Source organism: Dipodomys merriami, unplaced genomic scaffold, assembly GCF_024711535.1.
Source record: "Dipodomys merriami isolate MVZ:Mamm:240054 unplaced genomic scaffold, mDipMer1.0.p SCAF_651, whole genome shotgun sequence".
In the NCBI taxonomy this organism is placed as follows: Eukaryota; Metazoa; Chordata; class Mammalia; order Rodentia; family Heteromyidae; genus Dipodomys; species Dipodomys merriami.
This window is the reverse complement of record NW_027206237.1, coordinates 30,071-42,914: the sequence shown is the minus strand read 5'-3', so window position 1 is coordinate 42,914 and position 12,844 is coordinate 30,071. Positions and strand designations below refer to the sequence as shown.

Here is a 12,844-nt window from a genome sequence, read left to right as displayed (position 1 = left end):
AGCTGTGAGACCTATGCAGATGCCCCTCAGCCATAATTGTTGAAAGAATGAAAGAAGGAATATAATAGATAATAGATGTATAGATATATCTATTAGATATATAGATAATATAATAATAATAGAATTCTTACTCAAAGTGGACATGGATTTCCTTGGACCATCTTTGGTCACAGAGGAAGCCATGAGTTGTCAACCTCTCAGATGGGACTTGAAGGACAGATCTGAAATTATCCAGGAGACATCTGTGAGCAGGAGGGATGGATGGGCAGAATTCATACACAGATCTCCCCCCACCCTTGCCCCGTGCAAGACATGAAGTTGAGGATCGTGGGCAAATGGACCAACTAAGGTTCCTGAGACTGATTCCTTCCAGAAAATTCTTTCTTTTCCTAAGCACTCCTGAAAAATAAAATTATGCTCCTGGAGGATAAGACTGAGACTGAGACAAAAAATATTACCATGAGTTGAACAATGATAAAACAAAATCATTTCTATCCCTGAGGAATCCAGTATTTGACATTTCCTATTCTGGGCTTGGGGTTTACTCATTTGTAGAGATTCTGTGTCCTCACCTTTAGATGTCAAAAACCTTTCTTTGGGGATTAGTCGTTATGATGTCATAGTATTTTGAATTTTCCAGAGTTATGTACTGTGGATTTCCTTTCCCCAGTCAATTGAGAGGAAAAGGGATATGTGGAGTGGATTCCTATTTTCCTGCATTTACCACTTCAAACCACAGCCCTATTTTTCCACACAGTAGGAGTTGACACCAAGACTGGCTGGAGATTTCACTCTATTCTACCCTTTGACTAGCTGACTGTTCTCAAGTTGCTAAAGAATATAATTATGAGACGAGGTATTGGTGGCTCCTAGTTATTATCAGGAGGAGGGGATCTCATGATCTCATTTTGAATTAAACTACCCCCACCCCAGCCAAATCATCATCTCTCCACTCCTCATCCATCAAATAAACATACGATGAAAGTGAAGGTCAGGAAGTAGAGCTTCCAATAGTATTGGAAAACCTGAACATGAGTGTTGGGGTCTGTCATTTTCTGTGAGGCTGAAAACATTTATTTCATGTTTAAGTGCTTCGTGTTTGGGGACTATATATTAACCTATGTGATTGTTTCTTCATTGATCACTCCCTTTATCTGTAATGATCTTGTCTGTTCTAATTGGTTTTAATCAGAACTCTGTTTTATCAGATGACAGGGTGGATACTCCTGCCTTCTCACAGGATGAATTTTCCTGGAAGATTCATTTCCATCCCTTTGCTCAGACTTGTGTTGATCTGTGACTATGATTTGAGTGTATTATAGAAAACACATGAGTGGATCTTGGTTTTTTTTTGCTCCAGTCTGGTCCGCTAATCTTTTACAGGACCAGACTTGGCCCCATTGACTTGTTTCTGTGAATCAATCCAGCAGTCCAATTATCTATATCTCTATTCCATCCCCACGTCCCAATTATTTTTTTGACCATTCGTGGGACTTGAACTTAGGCCTGGACTGCATCAATGAGTCTCTTTGTGCTCCAGGCGTGTGCTCCATCCCTTGAGACAGAACACCACTTCTGGCTTTTTCTGAGTAGTTGATGGATTCCTCCTGGAAAGGAAGAGGAGTTGCCCTTCTGTGACTTAGATCTGAAAACTCCACTCTATTACTTCCCATCATATCACTGTGAAGCTCTTCAGTCAGAAAATCATGTGCAAAGGTCATCAGTGCATGCTGTTCTTCCTGTTGTGTCAAAAGCACACATCCACTCTGCCAGTGCCTCTGCTTCTGCCCATATAATCCATATATGGACTACAGACTCTGCTACCTGGGGTTGACTGTGAACTTCATCCCATGGTTAGAAATGTAATGTCACCAGGTGCATTTCCCTTCAACTGTAATTTGAGGAATGTGGTCAGTTCATAGGAATGTCTAATAAAGAATATCCTGTGAGACATTTATAGAAATCACTGCTTCTCTAAAGGACATAGAAAGACATTGAGGTCATGGTTTCCTTTAATTTAGGACATGTCCTGGGACATGGACTCAGGGCTGGGATACTGTGTCTTAGATATTATTTTTCTCCCTGCTAACACCCTACTACTTGAGCCACATATGTACCTGTGTCCTTTGGGTGGTCAGCTGGAGGAAAGAGTCCAGAACTTTCACATGGCCTGGGCTGGTTTGGAACGTTCCATCTGATTCTGATGCTATCTGCCCCCAGGACTTCACTTCTTCCACCTGATAGCTAAATCAACCTCAGTTGCAAGGAAGCTTTGCCATTTCACCTTCAGCCAGAATGGAAACTTGGTTTCCCTTCCATCCATTTCACTAAGTGCCAAGTTGAAGAAAATAAATACTTGTGTACATGGAAGTGATAATCAGTTCACTGCTCCTAGTGAACACGAGTGTACTCAGCTCACCATGTTCTTGCTGCTCATCTGCTTAGAGAGCTGGAATTCCCTCCAGACCACCTGTCCCAAGCAGGACGTTTTTTTTGGCATGGGGTGTGGAGGGGGGAGAGTTAACACCTCTGGATGGTGAGCACTGATTGGTTCATCCAGGAGATTGACCCACAGGAGACTCTCATAAAAACCAAGGAGCCACCATCCTCCAAAACCATGAAGCTGAAGACAGAAAGCCCCACAGCATGAGAGTCCTGCTGCGGCTCTTCTGCTCGCATGGACTCACATGCTCAACAGAAATCTTAGAAGTCTTCCAGGTAACCTGAATACGGTGATGTGTCTCTGTGGGGAAATTGGTTGTCTGACAGTCAGTGTGTCTATCTCACATTGCTTCTGTGCATCGATCACAATTTATTAATAAGTTGCGCTGATTGTCCATAGTCATCCAAATCATATTCCATTTTGAATTCTTCCTTTGCCATTCTGCAGTAAATATAAAAGATTATTAAGAACATGTGGACAGGGGCTGGGAAGGTGGCTCAGTGGTAGAGTGCTTGCTTTGCATGCATGAGGCCCTGGGTTTGATTTCTCTGCACTGTATAAGCAGATAAAGCTGGAAGTGATGCTATGTCTCAAGTGGTAGGGCGCTAGCTTGAACTGAAGAGCTGAGGTACAGCACGTGGCCCAGAGTTCAAGCCCCATGAGTGACAAAAGAAAAAGAAAAAGAACATGTGGACAGCATGATCTGTGATTTTTGCAGTGTTATTTCATATAGGCTTAGGTATTGAATTTTTATAATTTTGTGCATGTGTTACTTTCACTCACGGGTCTCCTTGTGATCATGCCAAAGAGGCCTAGAATCTCTCCCTGAAAATCCTCATCCTGTCTAGTTCTCTCTCTCTCTTCCAATTTATTAATGCCATGCAGCAAGAATCAGAGACTCTGAATACTTCCAGTAAATTCTCTTTTGAAAGAAGCAAAGTCTGGTAGCTCAGAGTCTGGAGAGAGAACTCTCCAGGTCATTGCAAGCAGGTTACTTGAACACCTGAGTGTTTTGGGAGCAAAACTGAAGATTCATGCTTTAACATGCCTGATGGGGTGTTTCTTATTCAGCCAGAATATTGGTACACATAGACCCTCACAGCTGATAATGAAGAGCAAATCCTGGAGGGTGTACAACTGAGATACTTAATGCTCTATGTCTGCACTAGTAGAGAACTTGATGTCATATGCACAATTGCTTATATCAAGGAAGCTGGGCTTCCCCCACAATATATACACTCATACCCTCCCTGGTCCCCGTAACTGATCCATCCCCCCAGCAAATTTACATTTTAAATTTAATAAAATAGTTAATAAATATGAAATTGACTCATTTGCTATTGACCATTCTCTTTAAATTCTAACATTTAAACAATCACAAACAAGGCCACACTAAAGTTAACAGTACATCCATTTTCATGGCAGCATTGTTTACCATAGCTAAGATATGGAAACAACCCAGATGCTTCTCAGTAGATGAGTAGACCAAGAAAATGTGATATATATATATGTGCGTGCACGCGCGTGCACACACGCACACACACACACACACACACACACACACACACACACACACACATACACAACGGAATTCAATGGTTCCATCAGAAAGAATGACACATGCCCTTTTGTAAAAAAAAAAAATGGAAAGACTTGGGAAAAAATCACATTAAGTGAAGTAAGCCATACCCAAAGAATAGGTCCCATGGTTTCCCTCATTTGTTAGTCCTATAGTTAAATAGCTATGAATAAGATTGAAATGAACTCCAAGGTATGAGAACAAGAGGGTTTTGTTGTTGTTTTAAATGTACTGTATGAAGTTATTTCTTTTTTCTTTTACTTTTTTTCCTTCGGTTTATTCCTCAATCTCTCTCTCTCTCTCTATTTCTCTCTCTCTCTCTCTCTCTCTCTCTCTCTCTCTCTCTCTCTCTCTCTCTCTCTCTCTCTCTCTCTCTCTCTCTCTCTCTCTCTCTCTCTCTCTCTCTCTCTCTCTCTCTCTCTCATTGTGTGTGTTCTGGAACTGGGGCTTGAACTCAGGGCTTAAAAGTCTACCTTGCCCCCTTTCTCCCAAAGCTGGCAATTGACCCATACCTCTGATTTTTGCTGGATAAATAAATGGTGATAAGAGCCTCACAAACTTTTCTGCCCTGGCTTTCCTTCCATTGTGATTTTTAGATCTCCGTCCCCTGAGTAGCTAGGAACACAGTCATGAGCCACCAATGGCCCAGTTCTACTTTCCATTAATTGGCAGTTAGTCATGATATACATAGTTCAGATTCATACTTAAATTTTTTTAATTGTTACTATAAAGATACGGGTTACAGTTTCATAAGTCGGGTAAAGAGTACATTTCTTTTTGGACAATGTCACCCCTCCCTCTTTCTGTTTGGCTTATTTATAGTGAGTCTAATGTAACCTTCATTCTTAAAGACTAGTTTATCTTTACTGCTGAGCCCTAATTTTTCTGAATTCACTCTTAGCCCTCAGGTGTTCAATGAAGTCTGTTCACTTTGGTTGCCTAGAAACCTGATGTTTCAGCCTAGCTTGAGCTTTGGGGATTGTGTCACTTACTACTCAGGTAGTTCCTCTTCCAGCTTTGTGGAATTACCTAGTGCTTGAACAGGGTATTATTCAGATAAAGTCACATGGGCACATCTGTAGATTCTTGGAACATTTTACTTACATAGCTGCATCTTCTGAAGTTTTCTGACTTTCATGTGGTAGCTGCTTCAGCCTTCCCTGACTCCAGACATTATCCCTGACTTATTTTGCCTGTGAGAGTTCTGTTGTCTTTAGGTTCTCCTCTGTGTGTTGTGGTTTGGAACTTTTCTCTAGGCAGAAAGCACAACTGTAGGGTTCACTTTGTTTTTCTTTTCTCCTGGACCAAAGTCTTGTTCTGTCTTTTCTCCAGTCTGAAAATAGTTCTTTCTTCTATTTTGTCTGGTTTTCCAGTTGCTGTGTAGGAAGGCAAGTGTAATACAAGCTTATTTACTTTACTGGAAAGCAAAAGTTCTCTCCATAATACAGTATTTGATATAACATAGTTAAATTACTTGATGTACTTGTTGATCTAGCAAGAGATGTCTAAAGGCAAAACAGAACAATTATTTTTGAAACATATTCATTTTTGTAATGTATATTGATTCCCTTACTAAGAATCAGGATAGTCTTCTAGGACAAAGTTGAGCTACAATTTGTATACTGTTTCTTTTGCAATATGACACTGTATTGAGAAATAATATTTATGTTTATACTATAGAATCATAGCTATATTTATACTACATAATCACAGTATATTGTAATACACAAATAAAGAATAGTTCCTGGGCTGGGAAGGTGTCTCAGTGGTAGAGCGCTTGCCTTGCATGCATGAGGGCCTGGGTTCAATTCCTCAGCACCACATAAGCAAAAAGAAAAAAGCCAGAAGTGGTGCTGTGGCTCAAGTGTTAGAGCGCTAGCCTTGGGCTGAAGATCTGAGGGACAGTGCCCAGGCCCAGTGTTCAGGCCCCACGACCGGACCCCCCCGCAAAAAAAGAATAGTTTCTGTATGTATGAGGCTTACCTGAGGGTGTTCCTTCATGCCAGTTTGTAGCCACACCTTTGTGTCTGTTCACAGCCCTTGCCAGCAATTGATCTGTTTCTGACTATAGTTTCCTCTTGTTTAGAAGGTCATGTCACTGAAACTTTTTACTCTACTCTTGTGTAGATACATACTTTTTATTTTGCTAGTTCTGTGGCTTGAACTCAGGACCTGGCACCGTCCCTGACCCTTTTTGTACTCAAGGCTAGAGTTCTTCCACTTAAGCCACTGCACCACTTCCAGCTTTTTCTGAGTAGTTTATCCGAGACAGGAGTCTCATGGACTTTTCTGCCTGGTCTGGCTTTCGAACTGCAAATCTCCAATGTCAGCCTTTTGATTAACTACGATTACAGGCTTAAGCCATCAGTGCCCAGCTAGATCTATCTATCTATCTATCTATCTATCTATCTATCTATCTATCTATCTATCTATCTATCTATCTATCTATCTATCTATCTATCTATCTATCTATCTTTCTAGTAATGGGGCTTGTACTCTGGACCTCGACACTGTCCCTCAGCTCTTCAGCTTAAGGCGAGTGCTCTACCACTTGATCCACAGCACCACTTCCAGTTTTCTGGTCGATTATTGGAGATAAGAGTCTCATGGAGTTTCCTGCCTGGGCTGGCTTTGAATCTAGATCATCAGATCTCAGTCTCCTGAGCAGCTTGGATTACAAGCGTGAGCCACCAGCACCTGACTAGATCAATACTTTTATATTTGAAATGAAATGAAAATTTAAGACTGCTTATCTTATTAGCCTTCATCCTAAAGTATTTTGTGTTTGTAGGCAAAAATGGCTCAATTTTTTAAAAAATAAATCACATAATAATAAAGCAAAAATGTCAATGAACCTTTCTTTTGTGCTTATACATCTCCCTTTTGTAGGAGAAACCACTGCCAAAGCGAATGAAAACTCCTTACCAGTATCTGTGCCATTTGATGTCCTCTCCACCTTCTCCCCTGCTGTTGAGAGCACAGTGAGTAAGAAGTGCAAACTGCCTTACTCCCTTTCATTCCTGTCGTGGGTTTCCATCTCTTTCCATTCTTTTCCTGCAAAGTCATGGGACTGCATATTCAAGGGTGCTAGATATTTGAGCATAAATCTCTTCTGAGTAGTACAGTAAAAGCTATATATAAACTTCCCCTAAAAATATAGGAATATACATTGGAGAGTTACAGAAAGACCATGCACATAACATTTTATGGACCAGAAATTCTGAAGGTTTTTTGGCCTTAGAAAATATCTGCTTTACAAAAATATTTTTTCTGATAATTTTTCTTTTTATTTTTTTTGGTCATGGGGCTTAAACTCTGGGCCTGGGTGCTGTCCCTGTGCTCTTCAGTCCAGGCGAGTGCTCTACCACTTGAGCTACAGCACACTTCTGGTTTTCTGGTGGTTTATTGGAGATAAGAGGCTCACGGGCTTTTGTGCCTGGGCTGGCAATGACCTGTGATTCTCAGATCTCAGCCTCCTGAATAGCTAGGATTACAAGTGTGAGCCATGGATACCAGGCTCTCATAATTTCATTTTTAAACAGAAGGGAAGAATGATCATTTAAAATGAGAGATACTTACACAACTGTACATGATTAGAAACATTTTAAGAGAGCACAGAACCTAAGTATCTTTCGTACATAAAGGTAGGTAGCTTGTGTGTGTGTGTGTGTGTGTGTGTGTGTGTGTGTTTGTGTGTGTGTGTGTATGTGTGTGTGTGTGTGTGTGTCCCAGTCTTGGGGCTTGAAACCAAGTCCTAGGTGCTGTATCTGGGCTTACTTCCTCAAGGCTACTCTCTACCGCATAAGCAGAAAAAAACCAGAAATGGCACTGTGGCTCAAGTGGTAGAGTGCTAGCTAGTCTTGAACTGAAGAGTTCAGAGACAGTGCCCAGGCCCAGAATTCAGGCCCCATGATGGACAAAAAAATACAAAAAATAAATTAAAAGGCCATACAAAAAGATGAAGTCACAAAACAAACCCTGAAAATAAAAGCAACTTGAAACCTGTGGCTGAGGCACAGGAAGTACTGCTAAGAAGGATACATTGTTGCAAATATGGCCAAGTAAGATTCAACCATGGAGGTGAAGGGGGAATCAGGAGGTAAAGCCAGGTACAGGATGCTTTTCTCTTCCTTTTGTGAATTTACCACATTTGTATGCACAATTCTTTCCTTTTATTCAGGATTCCCTGCACTAGGATCAATGGGTCACAGGGCATCTCTCCATTCTCTTTCACTTAACTTGGTGGTGAAAATAGGAGCAACTCATGGTCAAAATCCACTTCTGGTAGGAGTTACCAGTAGTCAATACCATCGATGAGGTAAAAGAAAACATCAACATTTCCTATTAGGTCCTCATCAATTGCTTTGTAATCCAAAGTGATAAAGGGTAGGGGCTAGGGGAGTCAGCTCAAGTACAAGATCCCCTGCAGAGGAAGAGGGATCTAGTTAGTAGCTAGAGGCTCTCAGTTTGAACTCTAGTACTTCTGTTTAAAAACCTTTAACTAGGGGCTAGGAATGGGGCTTAGTGTTAGAGTGCTTGCCTAGCAGGCATGAAGCCTTGTGTTCAGTTTTTCAGTACCACCTAAAAAGAAAAAGCCAGAATTGGGGCTGTGGCTCAAGTGGTAGAGTGCTAGCCGTGAGTTAGAGATGCTCAGGGACAGTGTCCAGGGCCTGAGTTCAAGCCCCAAGATTGTTTTCTCTCTGTCTCGCACTCTCTATGTAGACAGATAGCCAGATAGATAGATAGATAGATAGATAGATAGATAGATAGATAGATAGATAGATAGATAGATAGATAGAGAGATAGATAGAGAGAGAGAGAGAGAGAGAGAGAGATAAAATTTCTACAGATAATCTGTTACAGATATAGATAGATCTGTTATCTTTAGCAGATAGATAATCTATAGAGTTTATCTATCTATATCTATATCAATTGGTATCTAGTTGTCATTTATATTCATGATTTCAGGACATCAAAGATTTACTCAACATAACCTCATTACTGCTTGTATTTCAATCTTGGGGTGTGTGTGTGTGTGTGTGTGTGTGTACCTACACATGCATGCTGGGGCTTGAAGTTATAGATCTGTGCTCTTGTGTGGCTTTCTGTTTTGTTTTTGTTTTCTTTCTCTCCTTTTCTCTTTCTTTCTTTAGGTGCTAGTTCTAGGCTTGATATCATGGCCTAGTTCCAGTCCCTGAGACTTTTACCCAAGGTAAAGCCACAGCTCTACTTTGGCTTTTATTCTTTGGTGTTGTGGTTAATAGGCAAGAAGAGTCTCATAGATTTCCCTGCCCAAGGTGGCTTTGAATTGTGATCCTCAGATCTCAGGCTTCTGACTATCTAGAATAGCAGGAATGAGCCACCAACGAATACCTAGCTTTGTTTGGCTTTCTGGGTTTCCATAGTACTCTGTCACTTGAAGCAAACCTCCAGCTCGGCATTTTGCTGCTTACTGGAGATAAGACCTCATTCATTTCTCTGTGTAGTCTAGCTTTTAGCATTGTAAATTTGCTGCACTTGTTGTGCGTTGACATCCTTGGTTTCTTACGTGGAATTGTTCATAATCTCATTGAAGAAGTCTTGTGTGTGATGAATTGTGTGATTTTGGAGGTTCTCTATCTTTGATGGTTTAATTACAATGTGTTAAGTGATCACAGTTTGTTCTACTTGAAGTCTATTGGGCTGCTAAATGCTTGAATATATAGGCTCATGCTAGAAATCAAAATTGGAAAAGTTTTGATCATTACTCCTTCCTTTTTGTGTCGTGGGCCTTGAACTCAGAGCCTAGCTCTGTGCATGAGTCTCTCTGTGCTCCCCACCACCACTTGTCAGAGTTGATCATTTCCATTTTGCTCTGTTCACATGTGTTCTGCTTGCCAAAATTTGCTGCTGAACACCTCTAGTCATTTATTTATTTCAGTTATTTCTTACAAGTTTTCACTTTTGTGAATTCCTGGTTTTACTGAAGATCAAAGGTTGGGCCTACATATAACCAGGAAATGATACCTGGAATTTGTGTGAGTGGCTCAGACCCCTTTAATTCTATTCTTACTGCCTTATCCTCTTTCCTGCAATCCACACCAGTGGCCAGTTGGGGCTTTCTTACAACTAGTTGACCAAAGCACAGCATTGGATCTAGTTTACTCCCAGTTCTGCAGGCTTTCTCTGAAAGATGGCCTCTGAAGTCTTAGATTTAGAACTCTCTTGGCTTTCCATGCTTTCTCCTCTCTCTGTACCACAAACACACACACAGACACACACACACAGACACACACACACACACACACACACACACACACACACACACACCCCAGACATTTAAGCCATGATTTCTTAAGTAGAACTATCTTTTGATACTTTAAATAGTCCAAAATACTTGATGTGGCACAAAGTAAATAGTTCATATTTTCTTTATGTTGCCAGTCCTAGTGCTCCATCTCTTTCTTGGGTGCTATCCCTGAGCTTTTGTGCTCTACCACTTGAGCCACAGTTCTACTTCCAGAATTTAATGCTTATGAAGGCCCAGGTTTGATTCCTCAGTACCACATAAACAGAAAAAGCTGGAAGTGGTGCTGTGGTTCAAGTGGTAGGGTGCTAACCTTGAGCAAAAAATGCTCAGGGACATTGCCCAGGCCCAGAGTTCAAGCCCCAGGACTGGAAAGAAAAAAAGGAGGTAAAAATCTCACAGACTTTCCTGCCCAGGCTGGATTTGTACCATAAACCTCCTAAGTAGCTAGGATTTCAGGTATGAGTCTTAGGTGCCCAGTTTAGGCATCCTACTTCAATAAAGCTTCCTCAGCCATTAATTGTGCAGAGCTCCTATCCCTTGTTTTTCAAGAACTTATTAAAGGCTTTGCCACATTCTTTAGATTTGTTGTCATTACATTTCTATTATTATTACTTCCCCCATCACTGCCTCACTCTCTCTATCTTTCTCTCTCTCTCTGCCCTCTTCTTTTTTTCTTTCTCTCTCTTTCTCTCTCTCTCTCTCCTTCCTGGTGGGTTTTGAACTCAGGGTCAGGATGGGGTATCATTGGCTTAGTTCTTTTTTTTCTCAAATATGATGGCCTATCATTTGAACAACAACTTCAATTCTGGCTTTTTGATAGTTAACCAGAGATAAGAGTCTCATGGATTTTCCTATCTAGGCTGGCTTTGAACCACACTCCTCAGATCTCAGCTTCCTGTGTCACTAGGATTAGAGGTATGAGCCATTAGTACCCAGTTTCAAATAATATCATTTTTAGTTTTTTTTTCCTGAAGTCATTCATAGCTAAGAAACAATGATGCTAATTTTCATTAAGGAATTAAGCCTCTTCAAAGCCCCTTAAATTCCAAATGTTTTTGAGTTTTCATGCTTTCTCTGAAACCTATGGACTAGGCAAAGTATATATGTGTAAATTCGCATTACCCCATCTGCCTAGCCCAGCTTAGCTACTGCCAACTTGCTTATTCTCCCTAACATTTGGGAACGGTGCTTTCTGTGGAGCTAAGATGTGCAAACCAAAGGATTCAATTATACTCGGTAAGGATAAATCAGCCTTCATGAGGCCTCCTGTCCATGGAAGACCCATGCTGCAGGGAAGAGTTTGTTCCCAAGAAGAAGGGATGCAGATTGGAAAGAATGACCTGGTGTGCTGTAATTTGCACTGTGAAAACCACAACCACACAGATAATTGTTCATGAGGCCACTGCATTCACAGCCCATCTCCACTGATATTTTTTGCCAGTTGTGGGGCTTGAACTCAGCCTGGGAACTGCCACTAAGCTTTTTTGCTCAAAGGTAGAATTCTGCAACTTAAACCCATCACTACTTCTGGCTTTTTCTGTTTATGTCACACTTCATGCATGCTAGGAAAGCACTCTACCACTAAGCCACATTCCCAGCCTTCACTGATCTTTTTATGCATTCCATTTTTCACATGTTAAGTAGAAACCTTGTATATCACCAGGAGCAGAGAGGGACTTATAGCCTGTAACAGACCAATGCAATCAAAATAGTTACCTAGAGGGTGAAATGTGTTTCAAACTTAAATTTTAAAAACCCTAATTTAATTAGAGTTGGGAAAAGGATTTCCTAAAAAGATGACCTCTAAAACAACAGGCCTTGCTTCAGGGCTTATTAATGTTCAATGTCCTATGGTGTAGGGTGGGGCCATGGTTTTAAGTCACAGATTTTGCCCCAAAGGATTTCATAGATCCATAGAATAAAAGACATTCTCAGAGAATAATGAGAGACTGAATCATTAAATGCCAGTGGTTTAGTACTAAGTGTTATAAATAAAATAAAGAAGGAATTACTCAGAAAAATGAATCTATGCACAGAAAATGGGCAAAGTAGTCTTAACTGGGTAATGAGATGAGAACTTGGGGGTGTGCCCTGCTTGGGATGTGAGATGATTGGGAGAGACAAAGGTATGCAGTCTTGACTAGAACATGTATTGAAACATGTATTCTAAAATCTAACAAACCTGGTCCAACAGTGATGCCTAAGCCACCTTAGAGTGGCTTCATCAGTACATCCAAACCATGCCCAGCCACAACCATCCACTTTAGCATTGGTTCATCAACTTATGCATTTGTGGTTCCTTTGCTATGGACCAGGGATGGAGCGTGCAGACCCAGGGCAAAGTCAGCAGATCCTAGATGGCTGCTTCTGAACATACCCTGTGGTTTGTTGATAACTGGCTTACACTTACATCCAAGACAAGCTCCTTGGCTGTAAGCCATGGAAAGATGACTGAGGCAGGAAAGTCAGAAGGAAAACAGTAAGTCTGATCATGGAAGTCAGGAATCTTCCATGTAGGCACAGTACCTAGGCC

At 41.0% G+C, this 12,844-nt stretch overlaps 1 long non-coding RNA gene across 1 annotated transcript in view; it reads right to left on the bottom strand.

Moving 5' to 3' along the window:
• Positions 1-6,953: 6,953 nt before the first annotated feature.
• The window catches only part of LOC138815580 (uncharacterized), a 29,809-nt gene continuing 23,918 nt past the window's right edge, over positions 6,954-12,844 (bottom strand). Inside the window, exon 4 of the long non-coding RNA XR_011368396.1 lies at positions 6,954-7,076. This is a non-coding gene — a long non-coding RNA (uncharacterized lncRNA). The remainder of the gene's footprint in view (positions 7,077-12,844) is intronic.